The following is a 15,657-nucleotide window of genomic DNA, read 5'->3' on the forward strand; positions in this document are numbered from 1 at the left end:
CATCCTGGCCACTATAGATGTAGAAGCCCTCTACACCAACATTCCACACAAAGATGGACTACAAGCCATCAAGAACACTATCCCCGATAATGTCACGGCTAACCTGGTGGCTGAACTTTGTGACTTTGTCCTTACCCATAACTATTTTACATTTGGGGACAATGTATACCTTCAAATCAGCGGCACTACTATGGGTACCCGCATGGCCCCACAGTATGCCAACATTTTTATGGCTGATTTAGAACAACGCTTCCTCAGCTCTCGTCCCCTAACGCCCCTACTCTACTTGCGCTATATTGATGACATCTTCATCATCTGGACCCATGAAAAAGAAGCCCTTGAGGAATTCCACCATGATTTCAACAATTTCCATCCCACCATCAACCTCAGCCTGGTCCAGTCCACACAAGAGATCCACTTCCTGGACACTACAGTGCTAATAAACGATGGTCACATAAACACCACCCTATACCGGAAACTTACTGACCGCTATTCCTACCTACATGCCTCCAGCTTTCACCCTGACCACACCACACGATCCATTGTCTACAACCAAGCTCTGCGATACAACCGCATTTGCTGCAACCCCTCAGACAGAGACAAACACCTACAAGATCTCTATCAAGCATTCTTACAACTACAGTACCCACCTGCGGAAGTGAAGAAACAGATTGATAGAGCCAGAAGAGTTCCCAGAAGTCACCACCTACAGGACAGGCCTAACAAAGAAAATAACAGAACGCCACTAGCCGTCACCTTCAGCCCCCAACTAAAACCCCTCCAACGCATTATTAAGGATCTACAACCTATCCTGAAGGATGACCCAACACTCTCACAAATCTTGGGAGACAAGCCAGTCCTTGCCTACAGACAGCCCCCCAACCTGAAGCGAATACTCACCAGCAACCACATACCACACAACAGAACCATTAACTCAGGAACCTATCCTTGCAACAAAGCCCGTTGCCAACTGTGCCCACATATCTATTCAGGGGACACCATCACAGAGCCTAATACCATCAGCCACACTATCAGAGGCTCGTTCACCTGCACATCTATATTTGATATATGCCATCATGCGCCAGCAATGCCTCTCTGCCATGTACATTGGTCAAACTGGACAGTCTCTACGTAAAAGAATAAATGAACACAAATCAGATGTCAAGAATTATAACATTCATAAACCAGTCGGAGAACATTGCAATCTCTCTGGTCACGCGATTACAGACATGAAAGTTGCGATATTACAACAGGAAAACTTCAAAACCAGACTCCAGTGAGAGACTGTTGAATTGGAGTTCATTTGCAAATTGGATACAATTAACTTAGGTTACCTTGCATAATGACTTAGCCACTCCCAGTCTCTATTCAAGCCTATTTCCTACACCTCGCCACCCCCCCCCAGACGTTCTTGTTAAACCCTGGATTTGTGCTGGAAATGGCCTACCTTGATTATCATACACATTGTAAGGAGAGTGATCACTTTAGATAAGCTATTACCAACAGGAGAGTGGGTTTGTGGGGGGGGGGGAGAAAACCTGGATTTGTGCTGGAAATGGCCCACCTTAATTATCATACACATTGTAAGGAGAATGATCACTTTAGATAAGCTATTACCAGCAGGAGAGTGGGATGGGGGGAGAGAAAACCTTTTGTAGTGGTAAACACCCATTTTTTCATGGTTTGTATGTATAAGAACATCTTCTGTATTTTCCACAGTATGCATCCGATGAAGTGAGCTGTAGCTCATGCTCAAATAAATTGGGTAGTCTCTAAGGTGCCACAAGTACTCCTTTTCTTTTTGCGAATACAGACTAACATGGCTGTTACTCTGAAACTTACACCAAGAAGGCCAGTTAAGGTTGGTTCATTCCCTGTGGCCTGCATGCTTCTTTCCCGAATGGTTGATGATTGGGTGTCTAGTGCCATCATAGTGTAGTCCGTACGAACTGTATGTGAGAGACATACAGGAGACGTAGAGGCTCCAGAGTCTGTGATCACTGGAGTTGTTTTGGTGTTTTTCTTCCACTCCTGTGAGTCTCTCACTGAGGACACATCCAGTCTTCATACAGTTAAATATTTAAAATGAGCATTGGGTTGAATTGCTCTTGCCACTCTCTTCCACACACACCTGAAGAGACCAGCCCCTGTCACTGACAACTCCAGCGCTGGAAGTTCAGTGATGATTGTAGACGGGGGACACAGATATATAATAATCTGTCCCACTGCTCAACATGCTGTCAGGAGAAGGCACTTGTTTTCTGTAGCCTTGCCATGTACAACCCTCCCTTGTCCAGCCGTAAGTCTTTATTGGCCAGGGGGATCCATCTGCCATGGCCCAAGGGAGCAATCTGATTCCATTTGAACTGGCCAATATGGAGGTGCAAAGTCTTGGGTCAAGTCTTGTGGAAAGAACACAGAACTTCCTTTCTTCATTAAACCCTCTGATGTGTCCTGAGTGAGCCTCCAGGCTCTACAGCAAGTTGTCCTTCCTGCCTCTGTGGAATGCATGCTACACATAATGAAACTTCCTGTGGGAATTCCCAGCAGGCCCAAAGTCTGTGATCATAACCCAGGCCAGGCACTTCCAAATTCCACCTCACAAGTCAAAGCTGCTGCATTTGAGGATTACCACTGCCATCTGCAAAAGACCCTCCCTGCCTCCAGCCTTGATCAGTGAACAACAGAATTTTAGGGATGCCTTGGTTTTCATTTTCTTGCTTCCCTTTTCCTCTGACATAGTCTTCAGATCAGGTGCTGCTGGTACCTGTTTCTGTTCAACTTGTGCGGGCCATCCTGCTGTGTCCAGATGCGAATGCAGCACCAGCACTGTTCAGGGATGCATCCGTTGACACGAAAGGAGCAATCTCAAACTGGAGGTAATGAGGTGCACACCACTCTACCGTACCCTACATGTGGCACCCCGCAAGCAGGGGTGTTAAGGTTTTTTATCCTAGACGAAGCCTAGGTAATGAGTTGGGCTCCAGAGTCTGCGGTACAGACAGAGCTGGAACTTCAAAGGGTGGTCTACACAGCTCTTTTTAGAGCACTGGCGTGCGCGCAGTTAACCCAAGTCTGTCAACCCAGGCTGGGAGGCTCGCTTCTGCGGGCTGTGTAGACATACCCTTAGAGACTCCTGGATTTGTGGTTCAGTAGTGCTGAAATCTGCACCAGACTCAATGCTCTGTGGCAGAATGAGATTAGGAAAAAAATATTAAGAAATGAGTTTACAGCTGAATTGTGTAGAATCATAGACATGAACGTCTGGAAGGGACCTTAAGAGGACATCCAATCCAGCCTCCTGTGTTGAGACAGGACCAAGTAAACCTAGACCATTCCTTACAGGTGTTTCTCTAATCTGTTCTTAAAAATCTACAATGATGAGAATTCTACAGCCTCCTTTGGAAGCCTATTCCTGTGCTTAACTATCTTTGTAGCTAGAAAGATTTTCCTGCTATCTAACCTACATTTTCCTCACTGCAGACTGAGCCCATTACTGCTTGTCCTATCTTCAGTGGACCTGGAAAACAATCAATAACCATCCTCTTTAAAACAGCCCGTAACATATTTGAAGACTGTTCTCAGTCCCCCCTCAGTCGTGTTTTTCCAAGATTAAACATGCCCATTTTGTTAACCTTTCCCTATGTCAGGTTTTCTAAACATTTTATCATTTCTATAGCTCTCCTCTGGATTTGCTCCAATTTAAACCTACATCTTTCTTAAAGTGGATATAGTACTTCAGCTGAGGCCTCGCCAGTGCTGAGTAGAGCTGGACAATTACCTCCCGGGTCTTACATACAACTCTCCTGTTAATACACCCCAGAATATTTGCCATTGTTGGCTCATACACAATTTGTGATCCACTATAATCCCCAGATTCTTTTCAGCACTGCTACTGCCTAGCCAGTTTTCCCCCACTTTATAGTTGTGCATTTGATTTTTTTCTTCCTAAATGTAGTACTTTGTACTTGTCTTGATTGAATTTCATCTTGTTGATTCCAGTCCAATTCACCAATTTGTCAAGATCGTTTTGAATTCAATCCTGTCTTCCAAAGTGCATCCAAACCCCTCCCAGCTTGGTGTCATCCACAGATTTTATAAGCATATTCTCCACTCCATTGTCCAAATCATTAACGAAGATATTCAATAGTACCAGACCCAGGAGAGACCCCTGCGTGACCCCACTAGATACAGACTTCTGGTATGACAGTGACATTTCCCTAGTTTGCATATGAGAATGTCATGTGGGACTGTCAAAAGCCTCACTAAAATCAAGGTTTCAGAGTAACAGCCATGTTAGTCTGTATTCGCAAAAACAAAAAGGAGTACTTTTACTAAAATCAAGATATAGCTAAAGCTTCCCCACATCCACTAGGCTAGTTAGAGAAGGAAATTAGATTGGTTTGGCATGATTTGTTCTTGAAAAATCTTTTGTGATGGCTATTATTCTGTTACCCTCTAGGTGCTTACAAATTGATTGTTTACTAATTTATTCCAGTATCTTTCCAGATATGGAAGGTAAGCTGACTGGTCTATAATTCCCCAGCTTCTCTTTGTTCCCTTTTTAACTGTAAGTACTGTTTGCACCCTTCTCCAGTCCTCTGGGATGTCACCCATCCTCCATGAGTTTGCAAAGATAATTGCTAATGGTTCTGGGTTCTGAGATTGCTTCGGCTAGTTCCTTACGTACTCTCAGGTGAATTTCATCAAGCCCTGCTTTTAAGCGTCTGGGCACAATTAACCATTTTGGTGAAAACTGAAGGAAAACAGGTATTAAACACATCAGCCTGCTTGATATAATCAATTAGCTCTCCTGCCCTGCTGAGTCGAGTATTTGTTTTCCTTCATCTTTTTCTCTTTCTCCTAATGTATTTAAAGAACTTCTTCTTACTGTCTTTTATGTCCCTGTTTAGGTGTAACTCATTTATAAACTGTTCAGGAAGGACAGGCAGGGCAGAAAAGGTGGGGGAGTAGCACTGTATGTAAGGGAGCAGTATGACTGCTCAGAGCTCCGGTACGAAACTGCAGAAAAACCTGAGTGTCTCTGGATTAAGTTTAGAAGTGTGAGCAACAAGAGTGATGTAGTGGTGGGAATCTGCTATAGACCACCGGACCAGGGGGATGAGGTAGATGAGGCTTTCTTCCGGCAGCTCGCAGAAGCTACTAGATTGCACGCCCTGGTTCTCATGGGTGACTTTAATTTTCCTGATATCTGCTGGGAGAGCAATACAGCGGTGCATAGACAATCCAGGAAGTTTTTGGAAAGCGTAGGGGACAATTTCCTGGTGCAAGTGCTAGAGGAGCCAACTAGGGGGGGAGCTTTTCTTGACCTGCTGCTCACAAACAGGGAAGAATTAGTGGGGGAAGCAAAAGTGGATGGGAATCTGGGAGGCAGTGACCATGAGTTGGTTGAGTTCAGGATTCTGACACGGAAGAAAGGTAAGCAGCAGGATACGGACCCTGGACTTCAGGAAAGCAGACTTCGACTCCCTCAGGGAACAGATGGGTAGGATCCCCTGGGGGGCTAACATGAAGGGGAAAGGAGTCCAGTAGAGCTGGCTGTATTTCAAGGAATCCCTGTTGAGGTTACAGGGACAAACCATCCCAATGAGTCGAAAGAATAGTAAATATGGCAGGCGACCAGCTTGGCTTAATGGTGAAATCCTAGCGGATCTTAAAACATAAAAAAGAAGCTTACAAGAAGTGGAAGGTTGGACATATGACCAGGGAAGAGTATAAAAATATTGCTCAGGCATGTAGGAATGAAATCAGGAGGGCCAAATCGCACCTGGAGCTGCAGCTAGCAAGAGATGTCAAGAGTAACAAGAAGGGTTTCTTCAGGTATGTTGGCAACAAGAAGAAAGCCAAGGAAAGTGTGGGCCCCTTACTGAATGAGGGAGGCAACCTAGTGACAGAGGATGTGGAAAAAGCTAATGTACTCAATGCTTTTTTTGCCTCTGTCTTCACGAACAAGGTCAGCTCCCAGACTGCTGCGCTGGGCATCACAACATGGGGAATAGATGGCCAGCCCTCTGTGGAGAAAGAGGTGGTTAGGGACTATTTAGAAAAGCTGGACGTGCACAAGTCCATGGGGCCGGACGAGTTGCATCCGAGAGTGCTAAAGGAATTGGCGGCTGTGATTGCAGAGCCATTGGCATTATCTTTGAAAACTCGTGGCGAACGGGGGAAGTCCCGGATGACTGGAAAAAGGCTAATGTAGTGCCAATCTTTAAAAAAGGGAAGGAGGAGGATCCTGGGAACTACAGGCCAGTCAGCCTCACCTTAGTCCCCGGAAAAATCATGGAGCAGGTCCTCAAAGAATCAATCCTGAAGCACTTACATGAGAGGAAAGTGATCAGGAACAGTCAGCATGGATTCACCAAGGGAAGGTCATGCCTGACTAATCTAATCTCCTTCTATGATGAGATTACTGGTTCTGTGGATGAAGGGAAAGCAGTGGATGTATTGTTTCTTGACTTTAGCAAAGCTTTTGACACGGTCTCCCACAGTATTCTTGTCAGCAAGTTAAAGAAGTATGGGCTGGATGAATGCACTATAAGGTGGGTAGAAAGTTGGCTAGATTGTCGGGCTCAACGGGTAGTGATCAATGGCTCCATGTCTAGTTGGCAGCCAGTGTCAAGTGGAGTGCCCCAGGGGTCGGTCCTGGGGCCGGTTTTGTTCAATATCTTCAAAAATGATCTGGAGGATGGTGTGGATTGCACTCTCCGCAAATTTGCGGATGATACTAAACTGGGAGGAGTGGTAGATACGCTGGAGGGCAGGGATAGGATACAGAGGGACCTAGACAAATTGGAGGATTGGGCCAAAAGAAATCTGATGAGGTTCAATAAGGATAAGTGCAGGGTCCTGCACTTAGGACGGAAGAAACCAATGCACAGCTACAGACTAGGGACCGAATGGCTAGGCAGCAGTTCTGCGGAAAAGGACCTAGGGGTGACAGTGGACGAGAAGCTGGATATGAGTCAGCAGTGTGCCCTTGTTGCCAAGAAGGCCAATGGCATTTTGGGATGTATAAGTAGGGGCATAGCGAGCAGATCGAGGGACGTGATCGTCCCCCTCTATTCGACATTGGTGAGGCCTCATCTGGAGTACTGTGTCCAGTTTTGGGCCCCACACTACAAGAAGGATGTGGATAAATTGGAGAGAGTCCAGCGAAGGGCAACAAAAATGATTAGGGGTCTAGAACACATGACTTATGAGGAGAGGCTGAGGGAACTGGGATTGTTTAGTCTGCAGAAAAGAAAAATGAGGGGGGATTTGATAGCTGCTTTCAACTACCTGAGAGGTGGTTCCAGAGAGGATGGTTCTAGACTATTCTCAGTGGTAGAAAAGGACAGGACAAGGAGTAATGGTCTCAAGTTGCAGTGGGGGAGGTTTAGGTTGGATATTAGGAAAAACTTTTTCACTAGGAGGGTGGTGAAACACTGGAATGCGTTGCCTAGGGAGGTGGTGGACTCTCCTTCCTTAGAAGTTTTTAAGGTCAGGCTTGACAAAGCCCTGGCTGGGATGATTTAATTGGGGATTGGTCCTGCTTTGAGCAGGGGGTTGGACTAGATGACCTCCTGAGGTCCCTTCCAACCCTGATATTCTATGATTTTGTGCCTTAGCCTTTTTGATTTTGTCCCTACATGCTTGTGCTAATCCTTTGTACTCATCCTTAGCAATTCATCCATGCTTCCACTTTTTGTAGGATTCCTTTTTGATTTTCAGGTCATTAAAGGTTTCAGAGTAGCAGCCGTGTTAGTCTGTATTCGCAAAAAGAAAAGGAGTACTAGTGGCACCTTAGAGACTAACCAATTTATTTGAGCATAAGTAGGTCACGAAAGCTTATGCTCAAATAAATTGGTTAGTCTGTAAGGTGCCACTAGTACTCCTTTTCTTTTTAGGTCATTAAAGAACTCCTGATATAATCATTTTGTCCTCTGACTTTTCTTTCTATCTTTCCTTCATATTGGGATAGTTTGCTGTCATGTCTTAATATTGTCTCTTTGAGAAACTGCCAGCTTTGGTGAACTCCTTTTTCCCTTCTACCCGTGGGACTTTACTTACCAGTCCTTAGAGTTTGCTAAAGTCTGCTTTTTGGAAGTCCTTTGTCCTTATTCTGTAGCTCTCACTCCTTCCTCTCCTTAGAATCATGAAATCTATCATTGCGATCATTTTCACCCAAATTGTCATCAGCCTTCAGAGGGGCAACCAATTCCTTCCTCTCTGTTGGTCCGAATCAAGTCTAAAATGGCTGGCCGCCTCCTTACTGCCTCTGTCTTCTGAAACAAGTTGTCCCCAACTTTTCCATCAGATATCTGGGTAGTTAGTCCCCCATTTATCATCCTTTAACTGGGAATAATCACTGTGCATTTATTTTTCCAGGCTTTGCAGCTTACTGGTAGTTTGCTTTGGGATACAGATTGTTACTGTAAAACCAGGGGGTCTTGTAGGATTTGGGGTCACTATGTTGTTCCCATCCCCACCTCCTCCTGCTTGCTAGGAGGTGTTAGGAGGGGGCTTGGAGTGAAAAGGACAAAAGTAAGTGTGTGTGTGTGTGTGTGTGTGTGTGTGTGAAAGGTAAGAGGGCCCTATCCCTTTCCCTTCCCATCAGCCATAGTTCAGACCGGTTGTAGGGATCACGCAGCCAGTTTTTAAATTCAGTTTCCAGGGTTAACTTTCACACTGGGTTAGGGGCTGCTGATCTGCAGGGTTTGAGGTTCAGCGTTCTGGTCCAAAGCCTAACTGCCTGAGGAAGCTCCTTCTTGTTATTCCGGTGGCAAACTGCTCTCATAAATAGCTAGGTCTCCCCCTTGTGGAGTAGGGAGAGGAAAGCAGGGAGCCCAGTATGGCAGTAGATTGCAATAAAATCTGCTAATTGTCCTAAGTGCTGGTGTTCCTGTAGCCAGCAGGACTGCTGTGGTTGCTTCCCTGTATGGCAAATTCTGCAACTCAGAATCATGGAATCCCTGGGGCCCTGCCCATGGTGCCTACACTAAGCAGAAGGAATGAAAGCAAACAAGCTGCTCTACAGGTTTGGCCAACACAACCCTCTGCAGCATCTCAGGAAGACAGCAACATCCACCTGTCCTCAGCCCTCACGTGACCAGTGGAGTGTTAGTTCTATGAAGGCACTATTACACTATGGCCCTTAACAAAAAAGGTAACTGTAACAGAGTGGTCTGGCCCTTGTGGGGCCTGGGGCCAGTCAGTCCCTGTTCCAAGACATGGCCACGTTAAGAATAGATGTTAGGGGGAGAATCAGCAGACAGCTTGGGAACGGGGGCCAAGTGCCTAGACAGATGACAGTAATGCTCAGCCGGTAAACGACTGTACTGAGCTCACCTGAGGGATCCTAGACTCCGGAGAGAATAGGAGGGAGACTCCCTGGAGCAGAACCTGATCCCTGATGAGGGTGAGCTAGGGAGTCAGTGACGACTACAGCATAGACCTAGGAAGGAGGGCTGTAGAGCCTCATCCCAAGGAGAAGCTGAAGGGCTGGGGGAAGCCAGCCACAGTGCCAGGAAGGAAGGCTGTGGCCACCCTGTTCCAAAGGTGGAGACCTTTGAGCCCAGGAAGGAGGGGCAGCAAATATAAGAAAAGGCCCTGGGAAGGAGAAGCCAGGGCAGCTTGTGGCTACAGAGAGCAGACAGCCCCATTATTTAGGGTTTCCAGAGCTGAGGAGTACTTGGTAAAGGGTGGGTGTGGGCTCCCCCTATACTGGATGGGGTGCAGCAACCCCTGCTGTTAAGGGGAGGAAGAAGGGACAAACCAGAGCCAGGAGTGCTGGAAGTTGACTCCAGGATGCAAAGAGTTGAAGACAGTTGTGTGCTTGACTCAAGACTGAGATGGAAGATTGGTGTGTTCTTTTTGAACTTTGATTATTCTGGAAGGGGTGAACGTCTGTGGCTTTGCCCTCTGGCTGAGTTGCTTTAGCAACTGAACTGGCCTGAAAGCAGAGTCATTGAAAAACCCAGGAGGGAAACTGAGGCAGGTTGACTGCAGTGCCGCTCTGCCTGGGGACGTGCTCTGGGACTGCACCCTGCTACAATAACTGTACTGCTCTACCACTTACAAAGCCGGGGGAAAATTCTGTGCCTGCTCCAGCCCTTGGCCTGTGCTCTGAATCTGCTAAGCCCAGAGTGTATCTTTATAAAGCAATCTCTTTTCTCCTCATTCTGAATGTATGGTGTGTAGAAACAACTGCTCTCAGTAGGTCCGACTGCTGTGATCTAGGTAGAGCATTGAAGTTGTAGGTCCCAGCATGCAATGAACTGCACTAGTAGCAGAGAAAGGAGTGGCCGTGGACTGTGTTATAGAAGTCTGTGAGGAACACTTGGCCACCCCGCGATGTGGAGACCCGCGATGTGGAGACCTCGCGGGTGTTAAGGGGGAAATGTTCCTGACTGAAGAGAGGTGTGGGTGCAAGTGGTGTGATAGTGGCCACCAGCCCCACTCCATTGGAAGATTGGACAGCATCTCCCCTCAGAGTGCCAGCCTGTCAAGAGCTATTGTTGGCTGTACGTGAACGGAGCTTTCATAAGAGATGTCCAGGCTGGTTGGGAGGGGGACAGGCCCATCTCACTGTCCTTACAGAGCTCAGAAGTCCATAGATTTTAGCTACGCTAGGTTGTATGCCATCTGTGTGCTCAGTGCTGTATAGACCATGGAATTGCCCAGTCTAACAAGCTTTCTAGGATGGCTAGCAGAGAGGATGGCTAAAGTTTCCATAGAAATGCTTTTAAGTATGATTGGATGTCACCTAGGCAATATGAAAGACTTCCAGCTGACTGGTGTTTGGAGTTTTTCTTTCAAGGAAGGTGAGGCTGCATTTTAGTTATCCCCACCTGCTTTTGGAGAGTGCTTTTTCCTCCAGCGTGGAATCTGGAGAAAGGGGGAGACATTCCCATTGTGCCAGAAATGGACCTTAGCAGCTGTAAAGTTTACATGGCATCAAGGACATACACATAATTGTTCAGATACAGATATAGCTGTAAATCTACACACAACAGCTAGGTCTGTACCATCCTCTGCCTTTCATGTCTCTGACCATTTGCTGATGAAAGGGTAATTAAAACAAAAGAAGTCTTTCTGGGATGAAAGCCTAGAAGCAGAGAGAACTAAACCTGGTATAAAGATCCCTCTCCTGCTAGGGGGTCAGAGTTGATGCTTTATTTTCGCTTGTTTGGGATCCCAGAGCATTTCTGACTCGTTGCTCTGCAGCTCAGTTATGTGCTTATACCATGCACGCTTGCCCTTTCTCCGTTACCTTTAGAATATGTATTTTCTGGCTACAGGGTGTGTGTGTGTGTATGTGTAGGTATTACTTGCAAAAAGCCCTACACTAATGCAACATTACGTCTGAGTTTTTAATGAATTTTCTGAAGTAAATTCCAAAACAATTGTGGCTCTTCCCTTTTCCAAGCCAAACCTCATGGAAATGAGGTGTTTTCTTGAGGTAAAAGCACTGGATGAAACCATATTTGCAGTCCATTCCCAGCTTTGCTGTTGACTCACCTTGTGACTTTGTGGAAGCCACTTCCATTCTTGGTGCCTCAGTTTCTCCACCTGTGAAATGGGGATAGTTCCTGGTGGGTGGAAATGGGGAACATGAATCTGTTAATGTTCACGTAGGACATGCTGCTGAAGTGCAAAACACTTGTCAATCGATGGTTAAAGTCAAAACACTTAAAATATCAATCATCAAAAGCGAATGCAACATTATTAGGGTTGAGATTTAAAAAAAAACAGATCAGGAACTAGGCAAATATGGGTCCCCCAGCAGCTGTAACTATTCCACTTGTGTACCTAGGTTGTGTTACACTGCGTGATCAAGTCTTCAAAATTCCCTCCACAACCAACAACAATAGACTGGGCCATGTCCAATTAGTGCAACCTGTCCAGGTTTCTGTATGAAGCGGAGGACTGTGTCTAACCAGTGAATGACCAAAATCAGGCTCGTTGGAGTGCCACAGCTCTGGAATGAAGCTGACTGCCATTAAGAGCAAGTCTGTTTCTTGGCATTTGCTTTTGCCTTGGCCATGCAGTGTTTAGCACCTGGCAGCATCAGCATTGGATTTAAGGCTTCCACGGAATCGGTAATGTTCACTTTGGGTGGGCATTGCTACAAGCTGCTATTTTTTATGTGGGAGGGAAGAATCTCCTTTAGTAGCCCCAGGGGATAAAAACAGATTTAAAATTTTTATTAAAGCTAATGTTAAAAATTATATGCTACACAGATTAAGAAACGAGTGTCTGTACATTTGGGTATAGTGCTTAGATTATCCACAAATACAAAGTTTGTTTTTAAAAGTCATAAAATACATATAGTGCATAACCAGCAATAACCCAAATTAAGGTTTAGATTAGATTTAACAATATAGTTTAGATATTAGCATCCAAGTATTTGGGGACATTACTCATGAAAAGTTATACAGAGAGTTCGTTGTGGAATGCAAATATAGCAATCAGTAAAGATTGTCCCTCAGTAGTTGAGAATGTAGGGTAGGTTGTCCATTTAGAAAATACAGTCCATCAGGGAAGTATTTCAGTTACTTTCCCAACTGCGCTTCTCATCAGCACTCCAGCTTATCCGTCCTGATATTGCTGATGGCTGGTGATGTGTTCTCGTACTACACAGAACACTAGTTCTGTGGTGCCTTCTCTGTAGCTGCAGAGCATTCATGGATGGGGATGTTTGAGGCAGCGTATTACAGTGAATATGTAAAGACCCAGAATATGGAACATCCTTTAGTGCTGTGATAACTTGTGTGCTAGAGGGTTATTTTAGTGATCCTGTTGGTCGTCTGTATTGTTATGGGGGTGAGTTATGGGAGTTTAGGTTTCTTAGAGCGCCAAGACTGTGAGACTAGCAGAGGGGCTGCTGATCTAGATTGCTGTGGATTATACAAGATTTAGTGAATGTTATGCTGCCTGAGGAAAGACCAGGCAAAGCTTAACCTGTGCCTGGTTTGTCTGATTTAGTGGCTTATTTTGGATTCCATACTCCAGTTTACTGATTTCTTCTTTCTCCCTCTTCTTCCCCTCCTATGCCCACCCACACAGCACAAGAACTGGCAGAGCACTGGGAAAGGGGATTCCTGCTTGTTGATTTTTTTCAGAAATGTTCACCCACACTCTCTCACCACTCTCCAAACAGTTTGCTTGCTGCAGCTGTTCCCTCACTGCTCATTGAGAGAGAATTTAGAACAATGGCTCCCTAACTTCCCTCCTGTGTTTTGCCAGCACTTGCCCAGAGATTTAGGCCTCAGATCAACACTCACTTTATGCTGTCAGGGCCATCACTGTTATCCTCTGGAACTTTTGACAGCTCATCTGCTTTCTGTGAACTATTCACCAAGGGACTGGAATGCTCTGATGTATCTCCTTCAAGAGGCTTATGCCAAAACAGAAGTGCCCCTGCGTTGCTGCTGTTGCTGTCTCAGTATGAGGCCTAACGATGATTCTTTAGCTCTGCCTGCAGAGGAGACATTTTAAAGATAGCACAGGTAAGAGAAAATTTGTTCCGGGGGAGGGGATTAAAAACAGGGGCATATGTGTGAGGGGAGGGAAAGCAAATGTAAACTGGGAACTCGAGCAGAGAACTACTTGGCCAGCAGCCAGACCATCTTGTGAGATCTGAAGAGAGCACAGCCCAAGCTAATCTGGTTCAGTATTTGGGTGGGATATCTTCAGTGAAAACCTTGTACAGTAGGGAGTGGTGCAGATAATTCAGTAGATGGCACTCTTCTCTGAGCTAATGCTGAGTCTAACCATTAAAGATTTTTCAGTACTTTTATTAAACAAAGAGAGCGAGGGAGAGTTGGAATGCTAGTTTTGGTATCCTGGTCAAATTTTAACTTGCCCCACTGGCATTATCTCTACATTTTGGTTGGGTATCAGATTCTTTGCTTCCTGTCTTAACCTTTTGTGTAATGTTGCTGTTCAGCTGTTAATCAGCTGTTGCATTCCACTCCAGAGGTGGCTGCCTGTCAATGGTGGATGGATGTAGGGAGTGTGCACTGTTGATCAATTCAAGTTTATAAAAGGGTTTGGGATATAAGGCGCTGTAGAAATTGATGATCGATCAATGCAGTAAGTAATGGGATGTGTTCCTAGTGAATGGACTACAGCTGAATTAGAAAACCTGTGATCTAGAAACAGCATATTATAGAAGGGGAATACTAATGATGCTTACTCTGTAATATGGTAACACCCTGGTAAATGGAAAGATCTGATGACTATATTCCTATAATGTTTCTTTAAACAAAAGCAACTGTTGTAATGGTTTTGTTTCTTATATTTACATGGCATGGGTTTGAAAACTTGTTAAAACTTAATAAATAAATAAAAAGAAAACCTGTGATCTGTTTTGAGTGGGAGGGGATGAGGGGAATTGTGAGGGAGGTGTGATTCTGATAACTTTACAAGGGGTTCTTCTGGGACACATTATCTAGGCAGCCTATTCATGTTCCTGATCCTTCTTATACTCAGCAACAACAAAAGCTTTCAATCTGAGGGCTCTGTTGATCTCATTAACTTTGAAAAATGTTAACTATTAAGTAGGGCTCATTGCTTAGTGGCCAGTCTGATCCCTTTGTTTTGATCGCTCTTGTGACCTGTCACATGCTTGGAGCAATGTTGTCTACCTAGCTATCAAGATTTACTGATATGAAAGAGCAAGGAATGAGTGAAAATCCATGGAATTCCATCCTGATTCTGAGGCGACAGACAGTGTAACATTGTTAGTCCAACCTGTGTTGCGAGCATTAGGATACGCAAAGCCAGCCTAGTAGGGGGATGCATGTTTCTGTGCTGAGAGCAACTAACCTGCTACAAGCTACTTAGTAGCAGAATGAATCTTGAACCTAATTCTAACTGGGATTCTCTGGTTGACTGAAGAGATTAGCCAGCTTCCAAAGAGAGCCTTCCTCTTTGGATGCTAAAACTTCCTGTAATTAATACCCTGCAGCCCTCTCCTGCTATGGCTGGACTGTTGGGGAACAGACTGTGGTGATTGTTTTAGCCTCAGTCAGGCTAATGTAGTCTCCTGGTCAGGATCTCTTGATGAAATTCTAGCAGCTTTTACCTGACCTGTCTGGTTGCTCCATTGTCTTGAGCATCAGTCCCACTACTTGAGGCAGCTAGAGTCTATGACTGATGATGATATATCTGCAAGGCAGGGGGAGGGGACTTTCTGGCTCTCTTGCAGATGGGAAAGAGTTCATTTTCTGTGATCTTAGTAGAGTGAAACTGTTACACACCAGAGTGTTATGTAACGAGATCCATCTCATTGGACTCAAATAAAAGATTCAGTCCAAAACAGAGTGAAACTGGTGGATTAACAGTAGTAACTAAATGCATGGGACAGAGCAGCAGTGGTAGCTTTCATTGGTATATCTTGAGTTCTGGGCTTTGCGGGGTACCGTAGCCCATTGGTGTCTGGCTGCCCCAGGAACGCTTCTCTAGTGAAGCGTAGTCTTGAGAAAACTGGATTGTGATCAACATAGATGCTTGAGCTGGAGCCCCCTTGGTGTGAGAGAGGGAAACTACTAGCAGGGAACATTTCCTGGAAGTACCCCTTGACTCTGGAACTCTTTCGCAGTCCTCCCTCTTTCCTGCCCCTTCTGAATTTGCTGGGCTTTAGAGTGTACT

General features: G+C 45.3%; 1 protein-coding gene across 3 annotated transcripts in view; it reads left to right on the forward strand.

Annotated features, from left to right (window-relative positions):
• The window catches only part of TJAP1 (tight junction associated protein 1), a 60,059-nt gene that overhangs the window by 21,154 nt on the left and 23,248 nt on the right, over positions 1 to 15,657 (forward strand). Inside the window, exons 1-2 of one of the 3 annotated variants that reach the window (XM_077813562.1) lie at positions 12,032 to 12,101; positions 13,334 to 13,511. The exons of 1 other annotated variant lie outside the window; for it this stretch is intronic. The gene's annotated coding sequence lies outside the window, so the exon portion shown is untranslated. Of the gene's footprint in view, positions 1 to 12,031; positions 12,102 to 13,333; positions 13,512 to 15,657 lie in introns of those variants that run through there. One more of the 3 variants, XM_077813561.1, reaches the window with a different exon arrangement.

This window comes from Eretmochelys imbricata, chromosome 3 (genome assembly GCF_965152235.1).
Source record: "Eretmochelys imbricata isolate rEreImb1 chromosome 3, rEreImb1.hap1, whole genome shotgun sequence".
Lineage (NCBI taxonomy): Eukaryota > Metazoa > Chordata > Testudines > Cheloniidae > Eretmochelys > Eretmochelys imbricata.